The sequence below is a fragment of the Charadrius vociferus genome, unplaced genomic scaffold (assembly GCF_000708025.1).
Source record: "Charadrius vociferus isolate BGI_N301 unplaced genomic scaffold, ASM70802v2 scaffold103, whole genome shotgun sequence".
NCBI lineage: Eukaryota > Metazoa > Chordata > Aves > Charadriiformes > Charadriidae > Charadrius > Charadrius vociferus.
The window spans coordinates 2,383,265-2,398,102 of record NW_009648061.1 but is presented as its reverse complement, the minus strand read 5'-3'; positions in this window follow the sequence as shown (position 1 = coordinate 2,398,102).

Genomic DNA, 14,838 nt, shown 5'->3' with positions numbered 1-14,838 from the left:
TGAAGCAAACCCCTTTAACTAGCAATGTGCAACCTTTCATCCCCTGACCAAAATCCTGGTTCATAACTCCTAACATTTAAAATGCATCTTTTCACATAGGATTCAACATACCTTTGTTTCACTGGATGGGATCAGTATTGTTTAGGACTGTCTACATCTCCTCAGTCATCACTAAGATATTAGCAGTAGTTGCCTTTTAACCTCTGACACCAGTATCATTTACTTTACCTTAATGATTTAGCAGTACAGGACCTAGTATCAGAAAGACTTAAAATCACAGACCTACACATTGTTTTTAGCTCTGATTTTCATGGTCAATGTTTGAAAGTGAAACTTTGTAACTTTGAAAACAATAGAGTTCACTGGGGATGGCTGTACATTTCCTCTTCGCTATAAAATTGCTTGGTGGTGAACACATGCAATATATATTTGTTCTGTTTTGGGGTTTGAGACATAGTTCCTGTCACGAAAGACTCTGATATCTTCTGCTAGATAAATTTGTGATAACAACAGTTAACTTTTGATTTCAGCCTTCTTGTAAAACCTCACTCAAAGAAACATTGTTGACCAATTACAAATGATTGTTTGCTGCATGTATCTATTTTCTATACTTTCCCCTCTCCTTCAGACTTCTCTGAAGCTGATGCACTTGCAGAAGCCCAGTGTTGCAAAAGGAGAAATCTGTTTTCTCTCATTCTTAATGTGTGTATTTGCACAATTAATTTTTTTTTTCCCAGGAGAACTAGGATAGAGGACAATATTTCTGTTCTGAACACCAAAGATTAAGCCAGGCCACTAGGAAATGCCCAGTACGATTGCCCGTGTACAGGATGAAAGAATTGGTGTATATCTGCATGTGTACATAATGTCAGGAACTTTTTGACTCATACATAATCTCTGCTTAAACTATGGTGATATCATTCAGTAAAAAAACAACAACTTTACTGTGGAAAACCTGTATGTAGTATTTTCTTTCTGTTACGGCAAATCCCAACATTTATAGCAATCACTCAAGTCTGCTGTTGTAGGACATTTAGCCAGATTTTGCATGCCCAGCTGATTCTAAATTTCTCTGGATATTTATTTATTCTGACCTGCACCAAACTAGAAATTCTTTTCAGCTTAGGTTATAGAGTTTTTCTTTTCATTTATTTTTTTTTTATAGTGGAATACTACAAATTTCCCTTCTTGTTATCCACTGAACAAAAAATTAATCGTTTACTGTATCTGTTCTTGTTACAGATATGATTGAAACTATCCTTTTTTTTTACTGAAAAAAAAATGGTAGCACTACTAAAGAAGTATCTTTTAAGAACGCTTTGACTAATGCCTTTACTGTGAGACTGAGAGGTGTTAAAAATATTATTATTCATATAGGTTTTGAGACTTTCCAGGGTGCAAGTAGATTTAAGATTGCCATTTGATATGTATTTGTACTAAATGAAGTCTACAGCTTATATCAAGTTGGTGTTTTCTCTTAAAAAGAAAATCTATACTTGAGGGGTTAAGGCTAATGTGACACATTCCAGCATTTATTTTGTCATATTAGAAATTCAACCAGAACATGAGAAGACCTCTCGAAATCTAATCCAGTTTGCTTCATTTATTTCTTTGAAAGCTCAAAGAGGTCATTAAAACTCAGCACTGATTCTGAGCACTTTTTCACATATAAACAAACTTTTCCCATTGTACAATAAGTGTACCTCAAGGGCCTTTCCATATTCTAGTAAAAGTAGTTTCCAAGAAATCCACTCAAATTGCCTCTGTGAGCCAGATGTCTCTGATCTTGCCTTCATCAGCAAAAGCAGTGTAGTATTTTAGTTACTGCTGCTGCTACTGCTAAAATCAGCATTCATAGAGGAGGAAGAGAAGAGTTTGTATGACAGAAGAGTAGATTTCTGAAGTCAAGTGATTTTATTAGGAAGTGCACTAAAGTTCAGTTGAATTTTCTGGAAGGGAAATCCTACAGTATTATCTGCAGTGCCTGTTAATCTGTGAGGAACCAGAGACTGGCACACCTTTGGAAGTTGAATTATTCAGAATTACACTTGGTAAATATATACATACCAATAGCAGTGCTGGACAAAACATTCCCTGACAACAGGAATAATCTGAATTCAACTCATGATCCTATCCAATAATGGCAAGATGATGATGATGTTGAGAACATTGTCAAACTCAGTGAGTGTCAGCTTACTTTGCTGATTCCCTGAAAGGGTCCTACTCTTTCTCAACTTGTTAGTGAAATTGCTGAAATCAGAATTACCTCTGATTTTTGACATGAATATTTGCATAGAATGCCACTGTCGTTTGTTTTTTTTTTTGCTTCGCTGTAGCTGTAGAATACATGAATCATGCAGTATAGAAAAATACAAATTCTAGTGCAGCCGATTAAAATAATGATCCTGTTAAAAATGAGAAGCAAAGGGCACTCCATTAGGTATGTATGATTGTGTGTACAGATGAGGGATTTAAGGAAAAAATGCATTTTCTGATAGAAAAAAAACCCTAGACCTGACACATCCAAGGATGAATATTGTCAAGCTGCTTACTTGGCCTGTTTGAAAAGGGACCATATGGAACTGGAAGGTTGAAGTTTTGTTTTATCAAGTAACTGAAAACTCAGGAGCTATTTCTAAAGAGTAATCTGAATCTAAACTTGAAAATATAAAAACTTGACATAATTTCTGATTTAGACTGCCAGGTCTTTCTCTCTCTTGGTTAGAAATTGGTTTTGTTCTTATTTTTTTAAGTTTGTGATGTTGCAAAGCTTTATGTCAAGACTAAGTGGTGTGTGTAGTATTGGCAGTTGAAAGGTTAAAAACCCAAAACTCCATAGATTATTTTTTTTTACCCGTATTAATCCTGATAACTGCCTTGTTGTTGCATGGCAGATGGTCATAAATCCAGCCAACATTTGGTCACAGATCACATTGTCCGAAATTGCAAAGCAATCATTATTTTCGCTTAAAAGGTATTGCTTCATTTTTAGACTCATATTTGGCGCCTACAGAAATGTGAGCAAAATTATGAAGAAAATTATTCTGTCCTGCCTGCCAGATTTTTGTGGCATCCTCATTCTCTTGTTCTCTCCTTCTAAACAGATTCTCACACCTGTTACCAGACTTTTACGCTTGTCAAAAACAATAAAAGCAAAAGGTTTTAATTGTTAAGAACAGTCCTCAAGGCAGGACCATTAGGGAATCCTACTCATCATCCAGCTGGTCATCCAAAATCTATTTGCTGCTGTAGTCTGTGCACAGGAGGTTCTTTTGCATTCAGTGTTTGAAAGCTGCTTTTTAATTTTGGCCTTTTTTTTTGGACCACAAACGTCTGTCATATTTCAAGTGCTAAATTTACTACCTGACAGTGAGAATCTGTTTATTTTAATGCTATTTCAATACTACTGAAAAGAAATTAAACTCATGCTATCTCAGTCTGTTCTTGTAATTTCTCTGCATACAGAGTTTTGACTGGCAAGCTGAATAAAATTTTTCCTCAAAAGCATAAAACATCTTCTGGCAAAAATATGAACATCTCTAAACATATTTGGTGAAACCAAAATAATTTCAAGATGATGAATGTGTTTTTTAAAAATTTTAAAACCCCAGTAAATACCAGTAAAGAAGGGCTGTCATTGGTACTCCTTAAAAATATATGTCAAAAGTAAAAGATTTAGTATTCCTACCTGTTTTAAAATAATAGCAAGTACATGGTTTTCTTTTTTACATGCAAAGGAAAACTAGTAGGTGGGGAGGTGCTGATATTGTTGTGGTTTAGGCTGAATTGGCTACTGGGGATGTGTGGCACCCCAGATGGGACCGACAGACACTCCCCTCTACCCCTCTTCAAAGAGAGAGGCAGAGGAGGGAAAAAGAGACTTATGAGTTTAGAAGGAACTAAACTACTTTAATGAAATATTAATAATAAAATAAAAGGAAATAATGAAATAGCTACAAAACTATATCGAGCTCCCAGGATGACAACCATGACACCGGCTGGCTCTGGTGAAGTCCCAGACTGGACTCAGTGATGGATGCGAACTGGATTACGGATCAACGTTCAGGATCGGGATCAAAGGCAGACAAACAGACAGAGTTCTCCTCAGATGCTGGCCATTGAAGAAAGAGAGCTGACCCTTTGATCCCTCAGCTTTTATACTGAGCATGAGGCAGACGGGATGGAATACCCCGTTGGTCTCTTTTGGGTCACGTGTCCTGTCTGCTCCTCCCCACAGGTGGGACCCCATTATGCCTTTCCGCTTCTGACCCTTCAATGGAGCAAATAACGAAGTTATCTGCCCGTGGGTGTTATAGCAATAAGTATAAGCAAGAACCTCTCTGCATACCATGCCTGGGCATCAACTATAAACATAGGTCTTATCACTCTGAGAGAGCGAACATTGTCTGCACCATATGCTGTTAATTTCAGTATTTAGAAGAGGCTTAGCTAAGAAGTAAAGTTACTAAACAAAATTGGTCCTGTTTTACCTCAAACCAAGACAGATATATATATATATATGTGTGTTTATATATATATAAGTACTTCATACAATCTGAATAGTTCAATGTTCATATTGCATTTTAAATTTTTGCCTAAAATACTTTTGATATAAAATACTCTTAAATAGTTTATCATTGGCTATGAGAAAGCATTCTTAATTGTCTCTTCTTCCTATCTCTCCTTTTAGTAACTTCTTGTCTAGTTCTTTCCAAAAGTTAAAAACAGAATGTGTGGAAGATCCTAAATGAGTCATTCTCTAATGTAGCAAGGAAGTAACTTATGCACAGGGTTTTTTCACAATGACAAAACCTAAGCACCCATAGATATAGAAAGTTCTGTTAGATGCAATGGCCAGCTTCCACAAAGTCAGTGCATTAGATGTATTAAACACTTTACGTGGAAGTGCTATATACTAGAAGTCACTCCAGACAACATCTGGTATGATGCCTATGCTAAGTAACACTTCTGCAGATCCAGGAGAGAGCTTGCTGCTTTCTGCTACTGCTTGTTATAACTATAACCTAAGAATATGCATGACAGAGACTGAAAAGACTTCTGAATATGGTAAAACCTGTGCTGCTTCAGCTGTTTCAGAGTGAAGTGCACTCCCAATTGACTTAATGACATTTGTTGTCTCACTGTCCTTTCCTGATGGAGAATTCTACTTACGAGATACGCAGAAGGTATGACTTTTTGGGCAGCTGTTTAAATGATTGCTTAAATACTATATCTAGTAGAGGAATGAAATTGTGCTGCCACTCTTAGGGACCTTTACAGGCTGGAGGGGTGGGCCAAGAGGAACTTTAAGAAGTTCAACAGGGACAAAGGCCAAGTCCTGCCACAGGCAGGAAGCACCCTGTGTAGCCTGGCTGTGGGCAGCGCTGTGGGAAGGGACCTGAGGGCCTTGGCAGATACACAATAAGCATGTGCGTCCTGGCTGCAGAGACAGCCAACAGTGCCCTGGGAGGTAGTCACAGGGGCACAGCAAGGACATCAAGGGGAGGGATTATCCCCTTATACCCTACACATCTAGCGTACCACATCCAGTTTTGAGCCTCCAAATACAGGTAAGACATCAACAGGTCCCCTGATCTGGTCCTGACATCAATGACCCCTAAGCACCCTGGGCATCTAGGATAGTCAGGGACTGGGGCACATGCTCTATAAGGAAAGGCTGAGGGACTAGGGCTTGTTTGGTCTGGAGAAGAGATGACTTTAAGGGGACCTAACAGCAGTGTGCCAGGACCTACGAAGTGCTCTCAAGGAGACAGAGCCAGGCACTTTATAGGAGAGTATTATGGGAGGATGAGAGACATTTAACACAGACTGACTGGACGTAATGAGAAACTTTTCACCACTAGGGCAGTCACCTATTGACCAGAGACAGGTTGCCCAGCAGGGTTGTGCTGTCTCTTGTCCTGAAAGTTTTCAAGCCGTGATTGATTAAAATCCTCTGTAACCCGATCAGACTTGACTTCCTTTGAGTAAGACGTTGGACTAAAGCCTTTCTGAGATGCCTTCAATCCAGAATCATCCTGTGAAAATTCAGTCTTTTGCGAAGCATTGAATTTTCCTAGAATATTTCAAGGAGCGAGAAGCTCTGGATGCAAGGAAGTTCTCTGTTACAAATGTCACTTCTCCAACAGAAGCTGGTGATTCTGCTCCTGTTACTCATGCTGACTCACACTGTAAGTGTTCTGAGTACTTTCACGGAAATTAGTATGATTACTGTCAGAATAAGATATAACCAGTGAGAAAGAATGGCAGAACTAAGCTGTCAGTGTTAGCTAAGCCTTGAGAGGCTTATCAGTTCCTCTTCAGTTGTGAATTCAATGGCAGCGACTTAAAAAGCAATAGCACATTTTAAAAAAGCAGACTAATTTGCTTACTTTAAATTTTAATAACATCTAATATTTGGCAGGATCTTTGACCAAAAAAGAAACAAATGTTGATTCTAGTGTTTTTTCCTTATTCAGAAACTGATCTGCAGTACAGAAGAACAGCTAAACTGAACAATATCTAAATTGTAATTATGATGACAAGTAGAACTTTTATTTAAGAAGTGTTTTCTATCATGATATGATTTGATATATGGTTAATAAAGTTAAATTATGCTACAGACTTAGAAAATTTACCCAGACACTCTCCCATATTAATGTGCATCATAATTTAACTTACAATACACGTTCACCAGAGTAGAATTCTACTGATTAATATTTGCCATGTAAACTGCAATATGCTAGTGAAGAATGAGTCTTACTAATTGACTTTATGAATGGAGTAAATAAGAGTCCCACCTAATAACTTATCAAACTGATAAATAATCGTGTAGAGAATTTACAAGTGAAAATTAATGTCTGCTACATTAAAAATGTGTCCAACGGGAAAGAGAAAAGACTGTTCAGTGTTCAGTCATTCTTCTGGCTTTTTCACTTCTTTTTTACTAGGGGTAAGGATTTCAGGTTCTTTGTTTAATTCTTACATTGTACAATACACTTTTTTTTTTTTTTAGGCTTGTGTTACAATGCACTGCATTTAATTTATAGTGAAATCCTGTGGGAAACTTCTAAATTCCAAGTGTTGATTGCATGAAATATTAAGCTTGAAACATAGTTGATTTATGTGACAAAATCAGCACAGACAGTCTAAAAACTTAAATTCGGTCTGCAACTGCATAAAAAGACAGGATCACAGCCTTACAGGATTAGCCTTAGCGGTTGTGATCCCATCACATTGGAACTATTCAGGAGACTATGTAGAACTACTCAGGTAATGTATAATGTCTGGTACTTGGTATGTAAAGGCTCCCTAAAAAAATGATTATTTATTAAGATTATTTATTTCCCCTGGTTTTGTTGTGGTGTGTAGTGCTGTGGATGTAGTCATGAAGACAATGGTGCATTCTCTCCCTCCTTCCTATGTGACAGGTTATATGCTGTATTGACTTTTACTAAGCGAGGATATGAGCTTTTCCATTCCCTGTTATGTCTATACCAGTAAATCTGTACCTGTCTGTCTATAGGAAATGAGATTGGTACTGTCATGTCTGAATTCTGAAAATAAGTTCAAAAAAATTGCTTATTTCTTAGGTTTTCTTAGTCTAACCTAAATATTAAAGCACATTTGCTACAGTTAAGACTGTAGTTTGATCATATGCCTTCCAAAAGATGAATCCTGTGATTCCTTGAAATGTAGAAATGCTTCAAGCAAAAGAATATTGTCAGCAATGTTCACTGCATTATCTCTTTAAATGCAGTGGATACTCCATCTGATACAGCCATCTGGACTGGGAGGGATACTTATCCCCACATGCTACACTGAGAACAGTGGTGCCGTCTCTGCAATGAGTATCTCCCTAAAATCTGCAAAGGGTTGTCCCCTCTGCCCATGAGAAAGACAGATCACACACTCACATTTTTCATTCTTTTGAATGTAGGATCCCAAGTGCTTATAAATTTCTCCTATATCAGAAAGGGAACTGATTTCATGTCATAATATCACTACACTATCACTCTTTGTGATCTCACGAAGTTTATTGTTGAGGAGTGCAGCATCTGGAGTGGGTGATTTCACAGGGGAATATTGTCCAATTCACATAGTTTAAATTGAATCAGGGCTAAAGAGGTTTATTGCCACATCATTAATTGGTAATCAGTAAACTGTACATTGAGGGTCAGTATAATAATTGCAACAGATAAACCACTGTCCTAACCGCTTATAAATTGCCTGCATATATTTACATATTTCTAAACAAACTTCTCTAACTAATCCTTGAGTTCTGTGAACACCCCACCCCCACCCCCACCCCCGATTGCATGCATGCCCACCCCCTCTCAGAGGATGTGTGGGTCACAAGCGCACACTCTAGCTCCCCACACCACCTCCTGCAGCCCTCCAATGCACACATGCAGGAGACCACCCCACGAGGTGACATACATACAATGAGGTGTGGGTCCCTCTCTGATGCACTCTGGCACGCTCGTGCCTCTGACAGGAGGCGACCCCAGCGACATGGACAGATGCCAGCAGGGTGACTTCTGGCAGTGTCAAAACAGATTTTCATTGCTGCTTTGTTACCCTCTCCTTTGTCTCCACCACGGCGACTTTTTAGGGTCCTTTTACACTTCTCAAGTTGAGACTGTCTTTGTTTCAAAAGGCTTTTGATATTCCCTTGGTTACTGTATAGTCTAAGTAGAGTTTTTGGGTTTCTACCTCTTCAGTTTCACTAGGTTTTGGGAAAATGCCCTCCTAGAGAGTTTTGGATGGTCCACTCAACCACACACTTGGCACACAGGTTCCTATTCTACCAACTGCTGTCATCCAGGCCATTTAGCACAGAGCAAGGACTGTGCAGGTTAATCTTTTGTGACTTGTTTGCCCCTGACAATAGTCCTGTGTCCTGGTCCAGGCACACTTGCCAAAAGTTTGCTACCCCTCCTGCAAGCTCTTAATATAAGTCTTTAATTGTATGTTCTGTTATCAATGGCATCACAACCCTACTTTGGACAGGCTTGTAAAAGTGTAAGAATGGTGACATTGGTTCAGACCAATGGTCTATGTGGTGGGCAGCAGCTGTCAAGAGCAAATGCTTAAGGACTAATATTAGAAGAGGGCAAATGTACTGATGCTTCTTGAAAATCCTCTCCCAGTCACTAACATTTGTGGCTCAGAGACATCCTACGCCACAAATAACATCTTTTAATCTGACATACCTCAGTTAATTTCTCTTTCATGACTGTCTTTAGCCCCCCATGAACACACATTCACTTTTATCATGTACAGCTTCCCATGGCAAGGAGCTGCACAGCTTAATGACATGTTAAGAATCATCTCCTTTTGTTGCCTTCTTGTATTGCACAGGACAATGAATGGCTGATTGATATGCACCCCCGTCCAAGCAAATCACAATTTTGAAGTCTGTATCACAGACATTCTCAGACAGCTGTTTTCCAGGCTGAAGAATCCTAGCCTATTTATCACTTTCTAAATTTTTCTCAGTGTTCTGCTCTGACCCTTTTCAGTTCTGTTGCATCCTTTTTGAGGTAGGGCACCAGAAAAGCACAAAATATGCATAAGGTGTGACTGATGTGGAAGAAATTCCCAGGTGCTGCCTCCAGATTCCCAATTCTTAACTGTTCTACCCAGCAAGCTAAGCACATGCTTGCTCTTGGTAGGGTTTGATATTACTTGGCCATTGCTCTTCTTTTCCTTATGATTACTTGTTCCATTACTTGCAATGCAGCAGAGTTCCTGTAGCTAAAGTGCCCTTGTGATGGAAAACCCATAAACTTGCATGAGCCATGTGGTCTGTCATCCTTTCTTGGGTTAAATACATTTCTCGTTGCAACAGTATATCATATTTGCATATGTTTAAGAATGCTATCCTAAAAAAATGTAATGAACAAGAAGTTTAGTGGAGTAGCTGATTAATTAAAGGTTAGGGGAAATATACATTTTAAAATGTTAGCTTCACATTGTTTTTTTTTAAATAAATACAGGTGGAATTCAGTTGTGCAAAGGGTGCAGCAGAATTATTGCAGATTTTCAATATAAAATAAAGTAAGTGTGGTCGGAAAGCTTAGCAGGCATTAGTCTGGTGCTAGAATGGCATCTGAGAGCTCGGGAAATTAATTTGCAGTATGAACTTTTGCGTGAATTTTCTGACAAGCAGTTTTTGGAAGATGAGTTCAAGTAATTATTTTGATCACTTTCTATCATTTGGAAAGTACATGAATGAACAGATATGTTTCAGAAAAGCATTTTTATCTGGAGTGGTTCTTACATACTATCGTGTTTCGTTTTTTCTTTTTTTGCATGAAACTGAAGCTTTGGCATGAATGATTGCTGAACAGAGGTCTGCCTTCTTCATATACAGTAATCATTAAATTGTTAGTAAACATAATTCATTCTTAGTCGCTTTCAAACTTTTGGCTTTTGGATTAATTCAGCATTTTTCCTTGTATTTTTTCATGTGGAATACCAGGAAATCAGACTCAATACTTACAAGTTGCCAAAGAAGTTCCTCCCTTTTTCTAAGCAATCTCTTCAGGACTGATGCATCAATATTAGAAAATATTAAGAATTCTAGCTGGATACCCATATTTTATGTGGGGTATTCAATAGAAGATTTCCATTACAAATAGAAAACAAACATGTCCTTCCCACTCAGTTCCCATCCTTCCCATTCAGTTCAGTTCCTCTCCCTTTTTCTTTCTCCATTGTAAATGGAAACCAAATATTTTATTCCCATATATTTTTTTTTTTTTCCAGTTCAGTTCCTTCACTTGTTTCTCTCTCCAGAATATCTACACATTTTTGAAGTATTTCACTCACGGCACCTCTAAATATCAATTGCCCAGTTTTAGAAGATACTTTTTCATCTTAAAAGAGTTTATGTGTCAATTGCTCAAGAAACATATGCTGCCTGAGGAAAGCTTTTACTTCTCATCGAACCTTTACTTAGTGTTGTTTCCATCCTACAAACAAAAGAATTTCCTTGACCCAAGTAATAAGCCAGGGAGTATTGCTACTTATAATATCTTTTCTTTTCTCTGGTACTTTAGGATTCATTGTCACAGGTCTTAAAAATACTCTGGTATTTGGTAAGCTTTAGGGAACTTACCAAAAAAATGCTTAAACTATCTGGCTTTTTTTTTGTTTGTTTTAAACATAGAAAATTATGCAATGTGTTCTGGTGGACATACGGACCTATGTATAAGGAACGGGGCAGAGCATCAAAACTTCCGTAACAGAGAAAAAGACAATACTAACTGAAGAGAGAATGGCCTTGGGAAAGCATCCCTACCTTCCAGCAGCTCTGTGGGCTACCGACTGCAGACAGGGAAGTTTTAGACTCCTGCAGTACTAGTCATGATCCATTTACCGATATCCCATCTAAATGCCAATGGCGGGCAGGCATCTTGGCCTAGGCCTGGCAATGCAGCATTACTGAAGCCATACCATTAGAAAGATGGGTTATGGGGGTAAAAACGGTGGAAATGTTGCTGCTAGTGAGTCACAGAGAGATTTTGCAGAACTTCTCTGGCTTTCACTGTGGCAGTAAATCCATATTTATGATTAACCTTGAGAAGCCTTTTCCCACAAAACGCTTTTTTAGAAAGTGTTTGTTGGAAAGTTCCCTTTGTTAGTTTTCTAGTGCTATTATTAAAATGTTAAAAAATGCTCTACAATTCTGTATGTCAAAATGAAACATTGATCCAGTCTAAGTTGATGATCAGATTCCAATTAGTATCTTGGTGACTATTCCCTGTGAATTTCTTTCACAGCTGGATGGGAGGAAGAGCTTCCTACTCATTTTTTATGCTCCCTGTATTACTTACTTGTACAGTCTAGATATCATTATAACTTGTCACAATTTTAATTTGTAACAGATCTTTCTTAAAATTATATACATTACATCCATGATCCTATTTCTCCTATCACTGGAAATGGTATCAAGATATCAGTGCATGTGTATTGCTGTGATATGATGGCTATGGATGCTTGTTTATGTTCAGTCTTACCTGAATCTTGTAATATTTATATGGTCCTCAGAAGTATATGCTAAATTTAAAATTTGACTGTATGTGATGCTAATTTGGAGGAGAGAATGCAGATTCAAAAAGTACATGAATCAAATTGGTGTTGACTTTTTTCCTGTGAAAATCTTGAGGGAGACTTTGTGCAAATCACTTTGCTACATTCTACAGTCAATTGACCTAAAATGAATGATTCCTTTAGATCTTCAGTTTGCCATTTTATCATGCCCTTATTGTCCACAACTAAATTATCAAAACCCTTTCCTAGGCAGGACTTTAAGCACTGTGAAATTAACATGATGGAAAGTGCTAGACATGGTAGATCAAACTGCCTTTATTTGTGTGCGGAAATGTGTTTTATAAATTGTGATCCCAAGTAATATCGCTCTCCATCTCTTGATTCATGCGGTATGTATTCTGTATGTGTGAAGAGGTTTTTAGTAGAATCAGTTAAACCTTTAGGCCAGAAGCTCTTTGGCCTTTGGATTCCATGGTTTTACTTTTTATTTCTAGAATAGTGGATTTCCAACGGTCCATTTCTTATCAGGATGAACTCTGGTACCGTTTAATAACTTTACACACAAGTGCTTGCTTTTCTTCTTCTTGTGCCTGGTACGTGGCTTAGGCTGCGGAAGGTTGTTTGCAATAGATATTCTGTTCCAGGCACCTCCTCTTTTCTGGCATCATGCAGAGAAGATATGCAGGGATAGCAAACATGGATGTTCCCATCAGACATGTCAAAGACCAAAGAAAGTAAGCTTTATATTTAGGTCTTATAACATAATAACAGTAATAGCAATAGCAATAATAATAGCAACAGTAACAATAACAACAATAACAGTAATAATAATAATAATTAATAATGCTGCACCTTTGTTAGATTACTTCTTCCTGTGTCTTACACCGCATTACAATTAATATTATAATATTGTTGTAATTCTTTAAATCCAAAAAGCAACTCTGGATCCATTAGGATGAGTTTGCTTAGGAATCTGACTTTGTTTTCATTATAAATCAACTCAAATTAAAAATAATGGGTTTTGCTGATTATTTTTTTAAGTCAGGTGAGCACATTAGAATAATATATATACTCTATCATATAGAAAGATTCCTAATGTCTGAATTGTCTCCAAGGGTTTAAGCTAAATATGGTAGTCCACTTACAATAAAATTGAGAAAATTGAACTGAAACTTGAGACTAGACCCAGTTATTTCCTGTCTGAAATTTTAGTCCTAATTAGCGTCTAATGGTTATAGTTTGACCCTGTGTGGGGGTTAAGAAATTTACCTCCACATTTAATTTATGAATGTAGGTTAAAAAAAAGATTTTTAGAAGAAATGTTAATCATTCTCAAAATGCAAATACCCTCAGCTACTTGTTAGCAATGCCTTACAAAGCAAACAAATAAAGAAACAAATAAACTCAACATGTTATACATTACTACAGATAGTATTAATAATTTTGGCTACAGGCATTACGAATTAGGAGGATAGAAATTTCCCCGGGGAAAATAGCTTTAGGGGTATAATAGACTTGGAACTTTCAACAGTGTGACTAATGAATTATCCAATTTTACCCCAAACTGAAGCGCACATCTTCACTGCTGAAAACTAATCAAGAAACACTAATTCCCTTTATCATCGTGGACAGTAATGAATGGGGAATTTAAAATATGACATAAGGATTAGAGAGGGTAGAAATACTACTCTTAAAACTTGTTACACAGTAATATCTGCATGTTTTGTGCCAAATGTTGATTTAATTTTGCATTAAGTAGTTTTACAACATGTTAATTATGTCCTGTGTGAAGTGGATAGGGAAGGAACACGGTCACCCCACATAGACAAAGCGAAGACCGTGGCACATTGCCTCTGTACGATGGCTGTGCCAGGAGGTGGTAAGATCTCCAAGTATAACAGTGTAAGCACAGCTTAAAGGATTTCTTGTTTTTCCTATTCAACAGGTCACTAAATGCACACCAACTTTGGACAATGCAAGACAGTAATTGATTTATACATTAGATACAGTTAGTAAACTTGAAAGACAATGCATCTTCAAGTAACAGTTTACATACAATTACAAGTAGTAGGGAAGTCGTTTGTTGAGGTGGCCTGGCTGCCAGACGCCCACCCGGCTGCTCTCTCCCTCCCCTCGCTCACCGGACGAAAGAGCTCATGGGATGAGATAAAAAGGGAGATCACTGACCAACTACTGCCACAGACTGGACTTGGGGAAAATTAGTGTAACTTATTGCCAAGTAGGAATAGAGTTGGATGCTGAGAAACAAAGAGAAAACCTGAAACACCTTGTCCCTCCCATTGCCTTTCTACCCAGGCTCACCTTCACCCCTTCACGTCCAACTCCTCAACCTCCCCTCCCCTGAGCAGCACAGGGAATGAGGCGTGGGGGGCTGTGGTCAGTCTATATCAGCTCCTCCTGCCTCCTCACACTTTTCCCCACTCCAGCCCGGCGCTTCCCGGGGGCTGCAGGGAAACACCTCTCCTCGCCGGGATCTGTCCCTGCCGTGGCCGCCGGGGCACCTCTGCGGGGGCGCCTGGAGCACCTCCCGCCCTCCTCCTGCTCTCCCCTCGGGGCTCGCAGGGCTGTGTCTGCCCCGGTTTCCCTCAGCCCTGGCTGCCGGGCAGCGTTTTGCCCTTTCTGACACAGGCTTTCCCCGCGGCGCCCGCCCGGGGCTGAGGGGCTCAGCTGTGCCCTGCGGTGGGGCCATTGGAGCCAGCAGTAACCGGGCACTACACATGTCCAAAACTAGTGCTTTATACTAGCAGCTGCATGTGG